The sequence below is a fragment of the Xyrauchen texanus genome, chromosome 19 (genome assembly GCF_025860055.1).
Source record: "Xyrauchen texanus isolate HMW12.3.18 chromosome 19, RBS_HiC_50CHRs, whole genome shotgun sequence".
Classification (NCBI taxonomy): Eukaryota; Metazoa; Chordata; class Actinopteri; order Cypriniformes; family Catostomidae; genus Xyrauchen; species Xyrauchen texanus.
This window is the reverse complement of record NC_068294.1, coordinates 35,629,098-35,650,900: the sequence shown is the minus strand read 5'-3', so window position 1 is coordinate 35,650,900 and position 21,803 is coordinate 35,629,098.

Sequence of the window (21,803 nt, the reverse complement as noted above, 5' to 3'; positions counted from 1 at the left end):
ATGCAATACACACAATAACACAGTAAACTAAAAACATAAAAGGAGGATTCAGTAATGTTGGGGATAAAATATGCTTTATTAAACATGAAAATAATATGCTAATATGAAAAATAACAATTACAAGAAGTACATTTCTAAAGTTAGAAATATTAGTAAACATGTCACAGTAAATTCACCGAACAACGTTGATGCATCAGGATCGATTAACACATGAGTAATGTTCAATTTATGCAAGCATGACTACCAGAAAACATATCCAAGCATAATAACAGGTAAATAACTTTCGTCAAATGGATAACAGATAAACATCCATCCAGATTGCAGCAATGCTGCCCTAACTGAAAAGTGTAGTTTGTTTCTCCAGTCGGAACATGAGACAGTCGTTCCTCCTTTCTTGTGTTTAAGGACATGAAGTAATGACGCAAGGATGTACATCATAAACCAGTGATTTCGCAACAAATCCTACCCAACAGCTCAAAATTCAAATCATTTTTATATGTTTGAATAGGGGTACGGTAAGGGCATTGTTTTGAACACTAATTGTTTATGTACACAATCAATAATGCCAATTTGTTAATTTTAACCAAAACATCTTACATAGTGCTCCTTTAAAACTCAGTTATTATTTAAGGTGTAAAGTTGTTTAAATAGTCGTTTACTGGAATGACAGGGTTTCCATTGTTAAGTCATCATAGCAACGAAGTTGTAAAATTGCATATAACTTCACAGAAAAGGTTAGTAAGCAATTTTATCACACTAAAATCATGTTAACACGCATATAGTTTACATCTTGTGGCTATACTTTTGAAACAGTGAGTATTATAACGTTTACAGATTGACTCCCATTCTCTTCCATTGTAAGTGCCTCATTGTAATCCAGATTTGTGCTTTTTTAAAGAAGTCTAAATAAATTTTTTGTGTTAATCAAAATTACACCACAAACACTGTCGATTGAGCTTAAACTATATTGAATATAAGTTTGGTCTGTTATAGTTTGACACATGCTTTTGACATTTTGCACATTGTCATCAACAAAAATATGTTATTTTCATCAGCTAAAACTAATGCCATTTTAGTTGGGGTAAAAGTGAGTAAATGAATGAATATGACATGATGAAATATGGACTACATTTAAAGGACATTATTAACTCAAAAGACAAAAGGGATGCAGAATGAAAGCCTCAATCACCATTCACTTTCATTGTATGAAAATGTCAAGAGTGAGTCTATGATGTCAAGAGTGTGTCTATGATGCCTTAAAAAGCTGCCTATTATGAAGGCAGCTCACTAGGTTTTGAAGCAGAGTGAAAGTGTGTATGAAAGATTTCTTCACGCTCTATGTATGGAGACCTAAGGACTTTCAATGGTCACACGCTTTGCACTAAATCGCCAAACAAAAAAGATGGCCAAGAGATGGGAATTATGTCACAGACAAAGGAGAAAAAAGTGCTCATTGAGAGCGAGATTCACACACATGATTCAGCAGAATGAAAGTGAATCATGTTTGGAGTCATGCAGTAGTGAAAGGGTGAATGGGGAAAAGTTGAGGAAGTGTGGCGTCACCAAAGACACAATGGAGAGTTTTTGCTGCCTCAGAAACTGACTCAGTATTGCCTCATTGCCATTCACTGCTCATTTTCCACACACACCTACGCATTTGGATGTTCAGATGGTGTGTGTGGACAAACAGAAAGGGAAACGTTTACAAAAAAAAAAACAAAAAAAAAAAAAACAATGTCATGGAATTACCATGTTTCTTTGAAGTTTCTTGTTGTACCATCTAAATAGTAACTGTACCTATGGAAATCATTCAGTACTATGGTATATATAAGTCCTATAGTATTACTAATTTTTATTTGGACAAGGTGCCATGGTAGCATGGTATTCCTTAAAGTACCTAACAGTACCATCTAAATACCATGGTATAGGTATGGTAAATATCAAAGTATTATGGTATAACATGGTACAATGGTAATACCATTGTTTTTGGTCATGTAAACATGGTAGGTGAATATGGTAATCATTCAGTACCATGTTATAGTACCATGTTATTTATCAAATACCATGGCATCATCATATGTTTTGGACATAGTACCATAGTATATAAATACCATGGTACTATATGAATTTACCATGGTGTAACTGTGTTTTTTTGAACTTTTACTACAGTAAAATGGTGGCATTATTTGAAGTACCAAGTAAATACAGTGGTTTATGAATATCAAGGTACCATGCTATTACCATATGATCTCCTACACATGAATTTATGTCAAGAAATAATGTCAAGGGGAGGCGTATAAATATGTATTAGTGTTTGTGTACATTATGTACAGCTATTTCTGTATGTGTATGTATATGTAGTTTTATGTCTGTTATATTTATTTTATGTTATTTATTTCTCTGAGATATGACTGAATGATGTCATGTAATTCTTGAGTACAAAAGGCCTTTACTAGCAACACTGTGTATGTGTGTGTGTGTTACTCTCACCCCTTGAGGAAAAACCAGAGGGACTGGAAAGATAGCACAAGTTTTATTTGTCTGTCTGAGTTAAATTTATGACCACTCTGTCCTTTCATCTAATCCCACATCCTCTCTTCCCCTCTATCTCTCTCTCACGCCTCTCCTCTTCCCTGGCGCTCACCTATACACACACACACACACACACACACACACACAAACATGCATACAACTTTGGGTAACAGTATACAAGCCACAAACAAAAACGTCATATTTAACAAAACACAACACAGACAAACAAACATCATGGCACAAACAGATGATATTGTAGGTGAATGAAAGTTCTGGTGCTTAATGTTTCTTTTCTTCAGGCTATGTTTGGGGTAAAATTAAACGATCCATGAGAATCAGTCTTTCCCTTTAAGCAACACACCTGTACTGGAGTTACCACGGTGCAACCACACCCACAGACACTCACAAACACACACACTCACATTCACATTCACACAAAGGGGTGTGACACGTTCTTTATACGCAATTATCACAAATTACGGGAAAAGATTAGTTTGGAGAGAGGGAATGGACTTAAACACAGTCACACGCACTTACACACACATGGCCGAAGACTCAGTGCGTAATGTAGAGTCCAGTCAGCCTCGGTCCCCTAAATGGATGACCACACATCGGCAACAAAGACCGCATTGTGCGCTTGTGAGTGTATCATCACATGTGGCTTCCTTGAATCATTGAGAGTATGTGTGTGTGTGCATGTGTGTGTAAGTACTTGGCTACATTTTTCCCCAGAAAAAAACTCCCTTATTATTATTCAGGAATTAAATATTGTTGATTGTTTTTACTTAAAAATGCAAGCTTGCTTTTTGTGATAGGGTTAGTCTAATGCAGTGGTTCCCAAACTCACCCTCATGCCAACCCAGTTGTGTGTGACTTTCTTTCTCCTGCAAAACACATACAAAGATTTTAGAAGAATATTACAGCTCTGTAGGTCCATACACTGCAAGACAACAGGGTCCAAGCTCTAAAAAGCATGTAAATGCAGCATAAAGGTAATCCATACCACTTCTGTTGTTAAATCCATGTCTTCAGAAGTGATAGGTGTGAGTGAGAAACAGATCAAAAGTTGAGTCCTTTTTTTTTTACTATAAATTCTCCTCTGCCCAGTAGGTGGCGATATGCACAAATAATACGAATTGCATAATTCTATTATCTAAATAGAAAAGAGCGCTTAGGAAAAAGTGTACATTTATCAATTAAAAAAAGGACTTAACTATGGATCAGTTTCTCACTCACACATATCATATGGCTTCTGAAGACATGGATTTAACCAATGGAGTTGTATGAATCACTTTTATACTGCCTTTATGTGCATTTTGGAGCTTCAAAGTTTTGGACCCTGTTGATTTGCATTGCATGGACCTACAGAACTGAAATATTCTTCTAATGTAAACAGCTGTTAATGTATTATATGAGTGTAAGAAGACAGTACAAAAATCGTATATCTCAAAGTATCCGATCTGTGCAATGTGTTAATGCAGCTTTATAGATGTGCTGTCAGGCCTATCGTTAATATTAATCAAACAACAATATTCACAAGAAGAAAAAAAAGCACTCACTGTCCTTGACTGGATAACTTTAGTAGCTATTAACCCAATAAATATCTGCTTCTAAGACAAACTTGAACTGCATTGAATCAGTATTAATGTATATCTAATAATCACACAGAAAAGATTATGACAATAACTGAAGTAGTTTTATTTTGCATTGGATTACTTTTTTAATGTTTTTAAATTAAAATGTTTTTGTGTTTAATTGCTGTTACTGAAAAACTATTGCTCTTGAATAATTACTTCAAAAGCTTGAAACAATGTTTACTTGAGAAACACTTGAAGGGGACATTATTTTAAAGGAATATTTTACATTACAAGTTAAGCTCAATCTACAGAATTTGTGGCATAATGTTGATTACCAGAAAAAAACAAAACATTTCAACCTCTTCCTCCTTTTCTTTAAAAAAAAAAGAAAAAAAGCCAAAATCGAGGTTACAGTGAGGCACTTACAATGGAAGTGAATGGGGCCAATTTTTTAGAGGGTTTAAAGGCAGAAATGTGAAGCTTATAATTTTATAAAAGCACTTACGCATGTGTTATTTGAACTGTAAAGTTGTTTAAATCATAATTTTTTACAGTCGTTTTAGGGTTTTCTGTTTTGTTGACATTACATCGTCATGACAATGAAGTTGTAAAATTGGCTATAACTTTACACAGAAAAGGTTAGTAAGCGATTGAATCACACTAAAATCATGTTAACATGCAAATTGTTTACCACTTGTGGCTTTACTTTTGAAACAGTGAGTATTTTAATGTTTACGGGTTGGCCCCCTTTCACTTCCATTGTAACCGCCTCATTGTAACCCTGAAATAATTTTTTGTGGTAATCAACATTATGCTACAAACTTGTATTGTAACTTGTATTGAACCCGGAATATTCCTTTAATTTAATAAAATAAAAAGGAGTGTTTTCAATAGCATATTTGTCTATGTATTGTTCAGTGGTTGGGGTGCCCGGGGAAACACTGGTCTATTGATTATCCTCAATAACATAGCTAAGAAAGTGTGTGAGTGTGTGTGTGTGTGTGCGCGCGCGCGTGTGTGTGTGTTGGTACTTCTGAGAGAATCTGTTTATGTATCACTCCGACAGTAAAGTAGTTTTATTTGTTTTAGTTTTAAAAAACCCTTTCCGAAACCTCTCATCTCGTGCCATTGCGCCTCGCCGGGTCTTTTTGCCATATGTGCTGCAGAGCGCAACTCCTCTCCTGCCAATCACGCATTAAATCACGCGTCTGTCGTCAGTTCATGAGCACCAGCCTATTTAGCGAGTCTTTATCGCTCCCTTCGTTCCAACTCCCGTTTTCACCTTCTCCTGCTGCTCTTTGTCACTGTCTTTTCCTCTTTTTCCTTTCCCGTCTTCGTCCATCACCCCCCTCTTTCTCCACCTCGAGCCCTGATCACCTGGAGCACATAAAAATTCCTTTTCTCTCTCTCCAGAGGATGTTGCCTGGAGGTTCTGCATTCCTCTCTCTCTCTCTCTCTCTCTCTCTCTCTCTCTCTCTCTCTCTCTCTCTCTCTCTCTCTCTCTCTCTCTCTTTCCCTCCTTGATTCTTCTATTTTCGCTTTGTCTTTCCCTCTCACCTCTCGCCCAACCCTTCCTATTACCTCACAGCACCCACCTGCCGCGCCCCCGCCGTGCCGTGCGATGGAATACACGCCGACTCTCTGGCTGCAGGGCTGGGCTGACTCTCCCAAACGATCCGTGCGGGGGAAACCTCGAGTGTGTGAGCACCGGCTGACTGATTTATTACCTAATCAATTGATCCACCCAGATAAGGGTCGGCAACCACAGTCACCGTTCATTTATGTTTGTGAGTGTTGACTTAACCCTCGAGGAAAAAAAGACTTTCATGTAGGCCTACTGTGGCATGTTTTAGTGTTATCCAACATGATTTAAAAAAAGATTGTTTTGGATTGCCTACAGAGAGTTTGGTAGGTGTGTATGTGAGTGTGTGAATGAGTCAACTACTTTGTGTGTATAAAGTGTAGTAATTGACCAACATGGGCTTTCCCTTTGGTCAATGATGATACTACAGTTAGACCAACAGTCTGGTTACAGAAGTAAAAATCCCATTGTTTTTTTTTCCATTGGGGGATTGAATTTTAACGATAACTTATAAACCTTTAAAGACATGCCTACCATGAGTTTCAAGGTTGTAAACTGATGGTATGTGCTCCTGTTGAAGCCATCAGTGCTTCATTTTTAAACAACGGTTTTTAATCGAATTCCTGGTTAAGAACTAAACTACCCATGAATCCTTAAGAGAAATATCCACCAATCAGAGAATCGCGGTCGCAGCTGCAAACAAGCTTTGCAGCTCCGTCCACTCCCATGATGGTTGTCCGCCCAAGCCCCTCCCCCTCCCATGATACACTGTGAATGATGCAATCAAGTTGGTCTTGCTACTAGGGGGGCTGTGTCTAGAAGGTTGCTAGGGATGGTAGAGTCACATGGGATAACCTCCTTGTGGTCGCGATAAATGGTTCTCGCTCTCAATGGGTGACAGGTAAGTTGTGCGTGGATCGCAGAAAGTAGCATGAACCTCCACATGTGGAGTCTCCGCGGTGTCATGCACAACGAGCCATGTGATAAGATGTGCGGATTGACGTGAAGGCAACTGAAACTTGTCCTCTGCCACCCGGCAGGTTGTGAGTAACCACGCCACCACGCGGACCTACTAGGTAGTGGGCATTCCAAATTGGGAGAAAAGGGGATAAAAACAAAAAGAATAATGGAGAATATGGGGTATTCAAAACGCTCTCAATATACACTGCCATTTTCAAGCGTTTTCCAAAAGTTGCTCATCCAAACTAAAGAGTATGAAAACTCATAAATCCGCCATTCCATGTATGGACTGAAACACAATTTTCTTCATGTTTCGCTGTTGGACAGCGATTCAGAGTAAACTTCCCATCGCCTTTGAAGGAATACAGGCACACAACGCTGCTACAACATGTACCGCCATCTTGACTGTTTTGGATTGAATGGATCACATGATTGCATCGCATTACTTCATCGTTTTCCGATATCTCTGTTTTCTCTGTTCAAACTGCAAAACGAAGTTGGCGCCTTCAATTTTATGCAGTTCGGAGAGCGTTTTTGAAAACTTAAATGTTCGCTGTCAAAAATTCTGTCTCACTCTGGATGGAAGGCAAAAACGAAAAAGATACGTTTTCAAATAAAAGTGTATTAGTGTGGACGTGGCCTCAATCGCTGTTACAAAGGTTAGGATTAGGGTAGATTTAGGGGTAGGGGTAGATGTAGGACTCCAAATAAACACAATAAACAGCATGGGAACATCACATGGGGCTCTCGTGAATCTTTAGGTAACCGGGAGATTATCTTCTAGACATGACCCTACTAGGGATAGGTATCAGTGTTGGGGGTAACATGATAGAAGTAACACATGTTATGTAATCAGATTACTTTTTCGAGTAACTAGTAAAGTAGGGCAATATTTTTTTATTTTAGACCTTAATATCAGAGTTACTTTTTAAATAAAGTAACTCTCTGCTTTTGTACTCCTCCACTGTCCTTGTATTGCGAGAAATCAGGAGTAAAAGTGTGCACACTTTGGGGAGGATACCTAGTGCATGATGGGAATTGTAGTTCCATAGATTGTGAGGCCAGAGACGAGTCACTTCTATTTAAATGAATGGGAGAAATTGGAACGCCCAATCAAGAAGCTCTAGCACCCAACAGTCAATAGATTTAGAAAGGAAGTCCCATCTTGCAGTTAAAAGAGCCAATCACCTTTTAGATACAGACATCACCTGCCAATCAACTAACATGCATGCTCATTTCATGTTTTAGGGTAAATGAAGTGTCAACCCTGAAGTGAAACATGATTGATTCATGTGTTAATACACACTGCATTACATATCAGTAAACGTGTTTAGGCAGAGGGATTATAAGACTAGTCTTCCACTGGCCACGTCATGATACACAGGATGAAATGCTCAATTTACTAACTTATGCAGCCAAACTGCACCATGTTTGAGCTCCCTGTAACTATTTTTTATAATGAACAAGTAGTTTGATTCATGAAACAAACCATTTTTATGACATTATGATAGCATTAAAAACGATTCCATTCAAGTTGTATCAACAAGCTGTGGTGTCTTTATGTATCCTGGATCAACTCAAAACAAGCAAGCACTGAGATGTCTTAAGTGAAAAATATTCTTTTATTATCAGACACATTCTTTGAACATGTTAGTCTGGCATTCCCCACTGACTTTTATCCTGACTTCTGAAAAACATCTTAAGTTGACTCAGACATTGTCGAAGGGCACAGCACATGATGACATATATATGATGCAGGTTCAAGTGTTGGACTTTGCTGCTTTAGGTAAGACAGTGGTTATACTTCATTATTCATATTGGCTGCCACGTTGAAAAACAAATCATGCATATTCATATTACTGATTCATTATTATAAATATGACATGAAGACCTACTTTATGAATATCTATTTGTTTACTATGTTGTGTATGTTGTGTAGCTTGACTGTAGTTTTACTAATTTAGCTTGTAGCTCGGGTAGCTTCAATTTCAAAGTAGCTTCCCCAACACTACATAACTCATACACATTTTTGGTAAAATAGTCCACTTTTAATTAAATCTAATACTTATCAATACTTTCAATACATTCAGTTTTGAATAAAATATAAAAAACTTTTATAATCACCATTTCTCTCACTTCGTTCGCCATCTTGGAGGATTGTTTTCACTAAGCTTGTTGTAATTCATTGTGTGATTGTTTTCTCTATAAAGGATACATTCAATGCTTCCTTAGATATTTGCTGAAAGCAGGAATCTTAGAAGGGTGCATTGTTGATGCCTGCCTTTTGGAACAGCTTCATGTTGGGAGCATGCTTATGATGCCTCAAAATGCTACTCGCTAGGTTTTGAAAAAGAGCTTAAGTGTTAAGTGAACAAAAAAGGGATGATGGAATTTGTACAATAGAACCTAATGGGAGGTCTGAAGTTCATGTTGGCAGTTTCTCAAAAGCAAGATAGGAGTAGCACATGTTTGTTTGAGTGAGAGTCAGGTGATCGCAATGGGCTGAGCCTAGGATAGCTGAACTCAACTGAAATGAGAAGGACACACACGGTTCAGCTTGATCAACATGCAGAAAGCGTTTTTGTGTGTGTGAGGGGTAAATAAAAAGCTTTTAGTGTCAGAAATAGAAGATTAGAGATTACAGTTAAAAAACCTCCCACACTGTCTTACAAACATGGCATACACACAAAAGCACACACACACACATCCAATCTGATCTCTCTCTTCACACACACATGGCTAGGCCTATTTAAGGAGGCTTTTAAAAGTCTAAGAATCTTCAACATAAACGAATTAACTGTTACGGTTCCTTAAAATCTGGATGAGCCCGTGAAGTTCTTCCATACCGTTCTGCTTCTCTTCTCTCTCTCGTTTTCATTTGCTCTGTTGTTTCTCCATGACCCAAACACAAGCTGACAGGTGAAGAATGGCTTTCTCACGCTGTGAGAGAGTGAGCAAGTGATCACGCACCCAGCTCGACTCAGCAGAGAAGTTGGAGAGCAGTGCGCATGCCCTCGAGACTTCACTTTAACTGCAATTAAATTAGATTGGCAAAGTGCCACCACTGATCTTTGCTTGAGTTCATTTAATAAGAAGAAAGCAAGTACTTCGAGCTAAAAATGAAAATTCTGTTATCAATTACTCACCTTCATGTTGTTCTAAACCTGTCTGACTTTTATCTTTCTGAAAGTCACTGTTCACTGAAAATCCTCCCTCCGCTTGTAACTCTCAGATCTCATTTGTACTTGCACACAATCAAATTAGCCAGGTTTGACGTCTTGCAGATTTTGTAACCAGTCTTGATGAAATGTGTTTTAAATATGCGGAATCGCAAATTATATTTTATTGTTACAGCAGAGGGCAGGAATAAGTTAATAAAGACTTACATTTCGGCCTGTGTCTAACAAAGTTATCATATGGCATAAAAGACTACTTTTCCCTGGTCACTATTTGTTTTTGAGTAAAAGAGAATGTAAGTATAGTATGGGGTGGCTGTGGCTCAGGTGGTAGAGTTACCACCTGAGCTAATCGCAGGGTTGGCGGTTTGATTCCTGGCCAACACGACTCCACATGCCGAAGTTTCCTTGGGCAAGACATTGAACCCCAAGTTGCTCCCAATGGCAGGCTAGTGCCTTGCATGGCAGCTCTGCCGCCATTGGTGTGTGAATGTGTGTGTGAATGGGTGATTGGGACACCGTGTAAAGTGCTTTGGTAACCTCTAAGGTTTAAAAAGAAGTGCTGTTTAAGTGCAGACCATTTACCATGAGAGTGAATAAATAATGAAATATTTTAATGTTTGGGTAAACTTTAAATTGTTCCTTTAAGGGGTATAGAGTGAAAACAACATTTGTTTTTGCTGTGTATTTCCAGTCTGATTTCTCTAATCCAGGCTTTCTTCTTATTAATGGAAACCTCTGTCACATCTTCATTTCTAAAGGTTATTAGTAGCCTAGATGCTTCTGAATAGATGAAAGGCAGTTTTCTGTGGTGACTTCTCAATGTGATTTATTTAGAATTTATAGAGAAAGATCTTGCCCAACACTTCCATTGTATTCGGCCATTGAATTCAGTGAAGTGGAAGGAGAATGTTTACGTTCCATTCATTGAAAACTGTCAAGGTGGAAACATCAGTCAGTGGTGCCTCCTTTAAATGCATGAGCAATACTGTTTAGAGTCACACACCTTTTTTTGAAGCTTAGGGAACTGCACAGAAACACACACAGACACATACACGTAGGGTTTGGGGAAGCAACTGGGGTGAAATTACAGACATGACTCTGAGGATAAGAAATCAGTTGCACGAACTCTGACACGGGACCACGACCTTTGGCGATCTTTAGAGGCACGAGTTAAGCTACTGAAGCAGTGTATTTATGCATTACACTACAAACTTAGAATATTTATTATTAGAATATTTCCTTGTTATTTAAACTAGACAAAACTAAGGGTTATTCAAAAGATTGTTTAGAAAGTTTTCTAACCTATATGCTTTTTTATCTCTTTCAAGAAATAGGGTACAAATTGGTGTCTCATTAATTTATTAAAGCACTAAAGGCGCAAATCCCATTTTCTTTAAAGAGAGAAATTTTAGATATAATTAGATAAATTATTATCATAACATACTATAAAAATAGATATTTTTGCCTGTCCCACCTTACTTGTCTTTTCCTATTGAATCCAACAATTTAAATCAGAAGTCATGATTCTGCAAAATTTATATTTTATTCATTGAAGAAAGATTAAAAAAATGTAATGATTTTAATTTCCAAAAACAACTTAGTTGTGTACATATAGTATTTTTTTTTTACCTCTTTGCCCCCCCCTTTTCTCCCCAATTTGGAATGCCCAATTCCCAATACACTCTAAGTCCTTGTAATCCAGTTAGCGGAGGACGAATCTCATTGGCCTCCGCATCAATCTGCGCATCTTGTCATGTGGCTTATTGAGCGGAGACGTAACGCGTGTGAAGGCTTCACGCTATTCTCAGCAGCATTCATGCACAACTCACCACACGCCCCACCGAGAGCGAGAACCACATTATAGCAACCACGATGAGGTTACCCATGAGACTCTACTATCCCTAGCAACCGGTCCAATTTGGTTGCTTAGGAGACCTGACTGGAGTCACTCAGCATGCCCTGGATTCTAACTCACGGCTCCAGGGGTGGTACTCAGCGTCTTTACTCGCTGAGCTACCCAGGCCCACTGACTTTGTTGTCTTTTAAGTGTTCCAAGCCCTGTTTTGTATCCTATTCTTGGAAAGTGCATATATGGTTAAAATAACAGTTTTTGTTTTGTAATATTACGCTTTCTACTCCCAAAGATTTTTGTGACGTCACAGCACATCAATATAGTGTCATGAATTACCAAATCCCGCTGATTAATTCCGTCTCTAAATGAAGATTAGCAAAATAAAGTTGTTTGACTAAAGGGACTGTTAAGTTGTCAAAGCTCATTGCTGATCTGTTCTAAATAAGCTTTTTATGGCACCAATGCTGAAGCTGGATTTGAACAGTACTTCCTGTCAAGAGCAATCACATAATAATCAACAGAAAACAGAGCGGCGCTGTAAATACAACACTATTTACAAGTCCATAGAAGTCAAGGGGTTTGTTCAGTTTGACGTTTACAGAGTCTAGGGGGAAATTGGTTTCCTATGGCCCAATTTAACAGAGCAGTGGAGGATATGTGAACAGTTTAGGAGAGCTAACTGTATGGATGAAGGATGGATGAAGGAGCGGATTTTAATAACACCATTTGAGACATTTAAGATACCTTTATTTTGTTTTTCAATTGAACCCTATCCTACGCTTTAGCCCCTCACTTTATTCTCTACTCTTACCCATCATCCATCATCCATGTTGCTGGAGGTCACAAACTGTCTATCAGACTCACTTAAGCATCACCTCTTCCCCTCTGTTGTTATATATCAAATGATTTGACTTGATTTGACTTTTTACAGCATTTATTAATATTTTTTTATGTTAGTAAATAAAAATACCATTGTTCATTGTTATTTCATGTTGGTTCAGTACATTAACTAATGTTCACTAATACAACTTTTGCTTTAAAAAATGTATTAGTATATGTAGAATCTAACATTAACCAAGATTTGTAAATGCTGTATGTAATTATTGTTTATTGTTAGTTCATGTTATCTAATTTTAACAAATGGAACTTTATTGTAAAGTGTTACCAATAAATGAAATGAACACCAAATAATAAGAATGCAATATTAATAAAAGATTAAGTGTTCTGGTGCCACCATGTGGTTATAAAATGCAGCTGTTTGACTCCAAACAAGGTAGCCACCCGGGCCCCCAAGAGCCAATGAGAGCAGCAAGGAGCCCCAGTTGCCCCCTCACAGACTCTCTGAAGAAATAATAATAAGCTCAAGTCCTGTGTTTCAGCCTTGGAAGTGGAGTCTGTCATTTATTGAAGTTTTACAATGAAACTCAAGCTCAGCCAAACTTCAACCGTTGCCTGGGGACGAAAATTAAAACCACATGAGAGTGAAGGAGAGCGAGCAGGAGAGAGAGAGATGTCTGTTTATATGTTCATACTGATTGCAGTCTGGTCATCATTAGGAACAGAGAAATTGAGGAATGATAATAAGGTCTAATTTGCAAGGATTTTAAATCTCATCAAAGCACTTGAGAATTTTGAGGAGACGGGACATTGTCAGCACATATTTGTAAGTCAAAACATTATTTGCTTAAGGGGTGGAGTTTCATTCATTCCTTCAAAATTTGAAAATCTATTTAATCTGATGAAGGAAGTTTGCTTGTGATATATTTCCTGAGCTGTGTTTGTGCCAAGGATTTTTGTGTTGACATTGATGTATGCTGCCTTGTTCAGTGTCAGAGACAACATGTGATATTTACTAAGCATCATTAATGCAAGGAAATTACATGTCAGCTTCTTCTCATTTTCCAGCCTGTTTGTAATGTCATCTGCTATTAAACTGTTTTAAACTCTTCAGATCCAGACTTTATTTATTTGAGTAATCAGTGTTGGGTATGTCACTCCAAAAATAGTAATCCACTACAAACATCTTATTACTTCTCCCAAATTGTAATCAGATTACTTTACGGATCCCTTAATGGGGAAAGTAATCACATTACTAATTACTTTACTTTTCAGTTACTTTCTAAAACATTTTTCACATCAAAGTTTGTTATTTTATGCTCTAGTAATGTCTATATATCCTGCTTGTTCGTTGTCGCCTCTTCAGCTGTTAAAGATACACAAACAGACATACACATAAACATAATTAATGTATTCTACATAAATAATATTAGTACACTAGTACTTTTGACTTCTAATGTAATTAAATTACAGTAACGAATTACTTTGTAATCAGATTACACACAACACTGCACACATGGTGACTACTAACTATTTATTAATTTATTCTATTATTAACTATTCATTCATGTATTGTATAATTGTATTTACAATAAACAAGGGATATTGGTATTATTTTCAAATAAAAATAGATGCTGCATTTGTAGTGCTGTCCAGCTGATTTGTAAATTTTCTAAAGAAGCTTGTTTGTGCAAACAAGTGGATCAGAAAAAATTTGGAGAGACTTTTATATTGAAAGTTAAAGAGATGTAAGCGCAGCGTAGTTCTAGCGGTAAGACTAGCAGCTGTACATCATCACATCATTAGCTGGGTAACTCCTAGCCAATCGCATGTAAGCCAATGCTTTATAAGTCTGTCCACAATCTATCACATTGCTGTTTCAGTGTGCTAACCGGCAACCTCCACCACCCCATCACCACCAGTTGAGCCCCGTCCCGCATGGGGGTAGGCTCCTCGCCCCTGCCCCCTATCTCCGGCAGGATATGATGGTTCCGAGTACAACTACCTCGGATCGCCGGGCGGGGCCTACGCCAAAGAGAGACATTACTTTTCTGTTTTACATTCATCAAATAAATGGCATCTTAAACCTCACTCAAGCCTGCGTGCCTTCCCAATAGAAATGTATTTATTTGCAAACTTAAAATGTTAATGTTGTCTAGCAACTACATTAGCACATCTATGCAACAACATATGAAGGAAAATGCATTCAGGATTCAAGTTTAATATGACATTATGATGTAAGCTACGGCTTGCTGAGTAATACTTGAAAGCAATTCTGTGATTTTGCACAATGTTTGGCAGATGTAATTATTAATTCTAGGCACATATCCTGGTATATCATTCATTGTCAGTAATTCAGTGGCATCACAAGTAAATAAACCATCAATTAGCATTACAAACCATGGGTGTATCTTGCCAAAGTGTGTTTGCAATATCTCACCAAGTTGAATTTTTGTCTCATTTTGAGGGGTCAGTTGCACTGTTTTTCCCCTGTGCAACACCAGATGTGAATGCTGCAAATTACTGCCCAATTTAACTCAATCAAGCAAAAAAAAATAATACCAATTTATTATATTTACCTTACTTTTTTCTTTTAAGACAGTTTATGTTACTGTTTTTGTGCAAGAGTTCATTTCCTCAGTGGATTCTGTTTATAATTTTGAGTTCACTTTCCTAATCTGTATCTTTGACTTCTCCCTTTGAACTTCCCTCATATGTTTGGATTATTGGATTACATCAGCACTGAACTTTAAACTGATTCATTGATTAATGGAGTTGAATTGTGTATTTTACTTTGAAGCTTTAATTGTGCACAGGGGTGGTAATCAAGTCCCACTGTTACAGAGGGCATTACTTATGTATAGATCTTAAATCTACATTTGAGTATATTTATCAATATCGTTAGTCTGTGTTTCCCAGAGCCATTTGGATAAATCCATTGCCCTCTACATCATGAAGATTTTCCAACAAATCTGAAAATCTAATTTCTTGGCCTACCCTAAACTGAGAAAAATGACTGATCCCATGGATTGCATCATTTTAATACAATGCTCAATTAATTTCAGTAGAGCTGAAGTCAACTTTTCCAGCTTTCAAAGTGAATATTGCTTTTGATCATTGGTATCTGAGGCAGAGTTGCAGTTGGATACATCAATGTGGATTTAGGCTTTATAAGAGGCAAGTTTCAAACATCTGTTTGGATTACAGGCACGTGTGTGAACAGGAAACAGCTGATTAGTCTCAGGCATCAGGTTCTGCCACAGATGTTACGTTTATTAAATAAAGTACACATTCAGGACACTTTCATGCATAACTGATACCAATAGAGAGTATTACAGAACATCTATCCAAATGAATTGATATGTAAAAAAGAGATAACACACAAAATGAACACCACTACATCATTACCGACACAGCTCTGACCAATTTTCCTCTGTGACTTAGTAATAATTGTTTAATTATCAAATGTAATGTTGATTCATTATAAAAAGACAACACATAAACTTAAGATGCAAACCATTCGAGATAATGCATGATTTCACAAATTAAGCTTAATCCGCATGGGAGTTTTATCAAACGCTCTTATTCGGTTATTTACCGACCCGGCATGTTTATCTATAACAAATGGACCTACAAAATGCCCAGATAGTGTACAATTTTCTAAATATTTTCAAGACAATTAGAAAATAATAAAATTACATTTATTTTGATACATGTTGATGTTTTTATTTTTCATATATCAAAGAGAAAATGCAACAAATCAGGGCAAATCTAGATCAGGTTCTTTTTCACACTGAAATGTCATGTGACGCAACTGGATGTCATACACATAATGAACTACACATAACACATTATCAACACATAAGATATACATCAGCTATACATTAGTATTTTCTCATGCACTCATTGAGTCTATATAGATGCACAACTTACATAATTTCAGTAGTGCACACATATGACAACTGTCATATCATACTGTTCATGTGTTACACTTGCTATAGTTTACTTCAATGTTGTTTCTTCATCAAATGTCAAATGCAAATCAAATCAATCACTGAAACATCAGCGCCAACTAGAGTAAGAAATAGCATGTATAATATTATGTATGTGTACACGAATATGCGATACAGATATTTCACCATTGTTGCACAGAAAATCAACGTGATATAGTATTGAACAAAGAAATAAACAAAGAAATAGATATTATATGATATTAAACTTATATATATATATATATATATATATATATATATATATATATATATATATATATATATATATATATATATATATATATATATATATATATATATATGAAATAATTATCAAAATAGAATTTATGATTATTTATAAAAATTATTTATAAATATATTAAGTACCAAAAATTTATAGGATCCTTAAAGACACGAGATATGTTATTTTGTGTGTGTGTGTGTGTGTGTGTGTGTGTGTGTGTGTGTGTGTGTGTGTGCGCGCGTGTGTGTGCCCGTGTGTGTGTGTGTGCATTTTTGCCATTTTGCCATTTGTCTATTTCTTTATTTATTGTTACACAATTTATAAGAGACAACTTCAGAAAAATATATAAAGTACAGGAGGTGAAATGTTGTTCCGTGTCTCTAAAACAAATTATTTAGTTGTTCCATTTAAAAAGAAATTAAATAATACATTTAGACCTTTTACTTAATCATAACACTACACTCCAACACGTAAAAGAAAAGACCTTGACAATAGCTACTCTACAATCCACCACTAGAGGTCACTGCTAGCTAGCTCAATATTGACAGTCTGTCGCCATGGTTACTGGCACTATTATTCCTTGCTATCCATTAAGTTTACTGATGTAAACTGTGTTTACATCAGTAGTTGTTTTATTATGTTTTGCTTGCTTCTTCGATGCAATCCTGAATTATTTTCTGGTAAATCAAGCCTGTAACATTGACTTATCTACCTTGTATGCTTGGAATAATACAGTATATTACTAGATAGTTGCAACTAATTTTGGATTAGCTAAAAACTGGATTTTCTGGATTTGTATTATTTTTGTATTACTGTCCAGATCTTTATTCACATTAAAGTGATAGTCCACCTAAAAATAAACATTCTCATCATTTTCTCACCCTCATGCCATCCCAGATGTGTATGACTTTCTTTCTTCTGCTGAACACAAACATAGATTTTTAGAAGAATATTTACATTTACATTTACATTTATGCATTTGGCAGACGCTTTTATCCAAAGCGACTTACAGAGCACTTATTACAGGGACAATCCCCCTGGAGCAACCTGGAGTTAAGTGCCTTGACAATCCCCCAGAACAACCTGGAGTTAAGTGCCTTGCTCAAGGACACAATGGTGGTGGCTGTGGGGCTCGAACTAGCATCCTTCTGATTACCAGATTATGTGCTTAGACCACTACACCACCACCACCATTTAAGCGCTGTAGGTCCATACAATGCCAGTGAATGGTGACCAGACATTTCAAGCTCCACAAATCACATAAAGGAAACATAAAAGTAATCCATAGGACTCCAGTGGTTAGATATATGTCTTCTGAAGCGATGCAATCAGTTTGGGTAAGAAACAGATCAGTATTTTACTTTAAGTCCTTTTTATTTTAGATGACATTCTCATCTCAGTAATTTGGTTTGCTTAAAAAAAGGTTTTGGATACAAAATGTTAACATTGTTGAAATTTCACTTTCGATACCATATCTCTCCATCAGATGGAGTAAATATACAGCTTGTCGAACTATTTTACAATACATAAGGGAAAATCTACACAGAATTTACACAATTTCATATTATCAATCAACTTTTTCTTGTGCTGAACTGAAATCTATGTGGGTATGTAGATGATTAGACATTGATTATTTGGCAATGTCCTACAAGTTTGTATGTAAGTGTTCATATTAATTATATTTAGAATAAATAATCAAATGTTGAATTCAGAAGAATAACAATAACATATAGGCAATTCCATATATTATTGTAGTCTTTTAATTGGATAAATAATAATAATAATAATAATAATAATAATACATTTAATTTATAACGCACTTTACATCAATTCAGTGACCTCAAAGTGCTACAATGCAATACAGAATAAAAACAGAACCATTAAGATAACACTATTAGCAATAAAAGGCTTTACTAAAAAAATGGGTTTTAAGGCCATTTTTAAAAGAGTCCACAGACTGTGGGGCCCTTAGATGGACAGGGAGAACATTCCACAGACTGGGAGAAACTGAACAGAAGGCATGATCACCCATAGTACGAAGCCTTGTCCTCAAAGGTTGGAGGAGGTTGGCCTGTCCAGAGCGGATACGGCGTGATGAGGAAAGGGGTGTGATGAGTTGTTTTAGATATAGGGGGGCTTTGCCATGGAGGCACTGGTGAGACAGAAGGGAAACTTTGAACTCAATCCTGTACTGGACAGGAAGCCAATGGAGCGAATTAAGGATAGGAGTGATGTGATGGTACTTCCGCACGCCCATCAGGATCCTAGCCGCACATTTCTGAATGTACTGCAGCTGCTTGATGTTCTTGCATGGGATCCCGATGAGGAGTGCATTGCAATAGTCCAGCCTGGAGGAAACAAAGGCATGGACAAGTTTTTCGGCATCGGGGAAAGTGAGCATTGGGCGGAGTTTTGCAATGTTCCTGAGATGAAAGAAGGAGGTTTTACAAAGATATTTAATGTGGGCCTCAAATGTCAAGTGAGGGTCCATTCTAACACCAAGGTTTGTGACTGAGGATGAGAGGTGGATGTCATGACCAGAGAAGGTGATGCTGGTGATGGTGGATGACCGGGTCTGGTGCGGGGTGCCAACAAGAATGGCTTCCGTTTTTGAGCTGTTGAGTTGTAGAAAATTAGCAGCCATCCACGTCTTTATCTCCTCCAGGCAGGTGGAAAGTGTGGAAAGGGCTGCAGAGGGGTTTGGGTTTGTTTTGATGTAAATTTGGGTGTCATCAGCGTAGCAATGGAAAGATATTCCATGCCGGCTGATGACATGACCAAGGGGGAGCATGTACAGCGTGAAGAGGGTGGGGCCAAGGACTGATCCTTGAGGGACACCACAAGTAACAGAGTGTGTGTCCGATTTAGCAGCACCCAGGGCTACATACTCAGTTCTGTCCGTGAGATATGATGTAAACCATGCCAGAGCAATATCAGAGAGTCCAATGTAGGAGTGGAGGCGATGTAAAAGAATATGATGGTCCACGGTGTCAAATGCAGCGGTGAGATCGAGAAGGATGAGAAGTGATGGAGAGCCAGCATCAGCCGTCATCAGCAGGTCATTGGTGACCCTGACCAAGGCAGTTTCCGTACTGTGGCCAGAGCGAAAACCAGACTGGAACTTCTCATAAAGACTGTTTGTTATGAGATGATTGTGGAGTTGAGCAGAAACTACCTTTTCCAGCACCTTTGACAGGAAAGGGAGGTTGGAGATGGGGCGGTAGTTGGCCGGTACTTCGGGGTCAAGGCAGGGCTTTTTGAGTATTGGCTTGATGACCGCAGTTTTCAGGGACTTAGGGACTTGGCCAGATCGGAGAGACTGATTAATGATTTTGGTGATCATGGGACTTATTGCAGAGGAATGACTTTTTATCAGGGCTGAGGGAAATGGGTCCAGGTCACAGGTGGAGGGCTTCATCTTCCTTAGAAGGAATTCGATGTCATGCTGAGTAATATCCGTAAAACAGCAAAGGAGCTGTGTAGTCCCAGATTGAGGGTCAGTGGATATAACTGGGGAAGCAGAGGTGCTAAGGAGAAGAGGGGGCGGGTGCGAGGTAGCAGATACAGCGGGGGGCTGGAGAGAAGGGAACGGATCTTTTCAACTTTTGTTTTGAAGAAGGAAATGAAGGTATTGCAACGCTCCTGCATGTTCTCTGAGTGCGAGGGAATCTGAGGTTTGAGGAGATGATTTATGGTTGCAAAAAGTTGCTTAGAGTTACCAGGGCTATTGTTACCAGATTGACATAACCTGCCATACAATACATCCTAACACAAACTCAAATGTACCACTGATTTGTTGCAGGTCAAGTTAATTTCACGTCTTTTTTTTTTTTTATTTATATGAAATAGGAGGTTTAAAATGACTGAACACTATAATCAAAACACATAAAAACATTTTCCCACATTTATCTACTTTTTTTTCTTCATTTTAATTTATTTAAAAAAAAAAAAAAAAAAAAAACTGGGCCAAAATATTAAAAGCTAATAAAAAATAATATATTTTTTAGAAATAGTTTTTAACTCAATTAAGTTTTCGGAATTCAATACAAGTTAAGATGAATTGGCAGCATTTGTGGTATAATGTTGATTACCACAAAAATGCATTTTTTCTTAAAAAAAAAAAAAAAAAGCCAAATCTAGATTACAGTAAGGCACTTACAATGGAAGTGAAAAGGGGCCAATCCGTAAATGTTAAAATACTCACTGTTTCAAAAGTAAAGCCACAAGTAAAGTGGTAAACAATATGAATGTTAACATGATTTTAGTGTGATTCAATCACTTACTAACCTTTTCTGTGTAAAGTTATAGCCAATTTTACAACTTTGTTGCCAACAAACATTAAAACCCAAAAACGACTGTATATATGACAATTTAAACAAATTTACAGCACAAATAATACATGAGTTTTAATAAAATAATGAATGTAAATGCTTTTATAAAGTTATAAACTTTGATGATATTAAATGTATAATTTTTTTAATTAATTATTAAATAAAAAATTATAACATTTATGATTTTAAAGGCTCCAAAAATTGACCACATTCACTTCCATACGTGCTTCAGGTACTCTTGATTTTTGCTTTTTTTCAAAGGAAAGGAGGAATGAGTCGACATTTTTTATTCTTTTTTTTATTTTTTTTTATTTATTTTTTTGGTAATCAATATTATGCCACAAATGCAGTCGATTGAGCTTAACTTGTATTGAACCCTGAATATTCCTTTAACAGCATGTAAACATTTAGTAGAGCCTCTGAAAGTTTCATTCTGAGGGTTAAGGTTCGTAGCGTTTAAATTAAATAAAATAAACAATATATGCTTTACCATGGGGTTTGGGTAGGGCTATAGCGAATTTATAGTGGCCAATTATAGAACAAAAGAATGGTTCTATGTCAATGGGATGAGGTGTGTGTGGGGGGTTGGTGACATACGAGGACAGTTTTTAGGTTACAAACTGGTACAAGGGTATTATATTATTAATGTGGTTTATGAGGAGTAGAGGACATGTCTAGTGTCCCCATAATTTATATCGCTTAAAAACATATTAAACG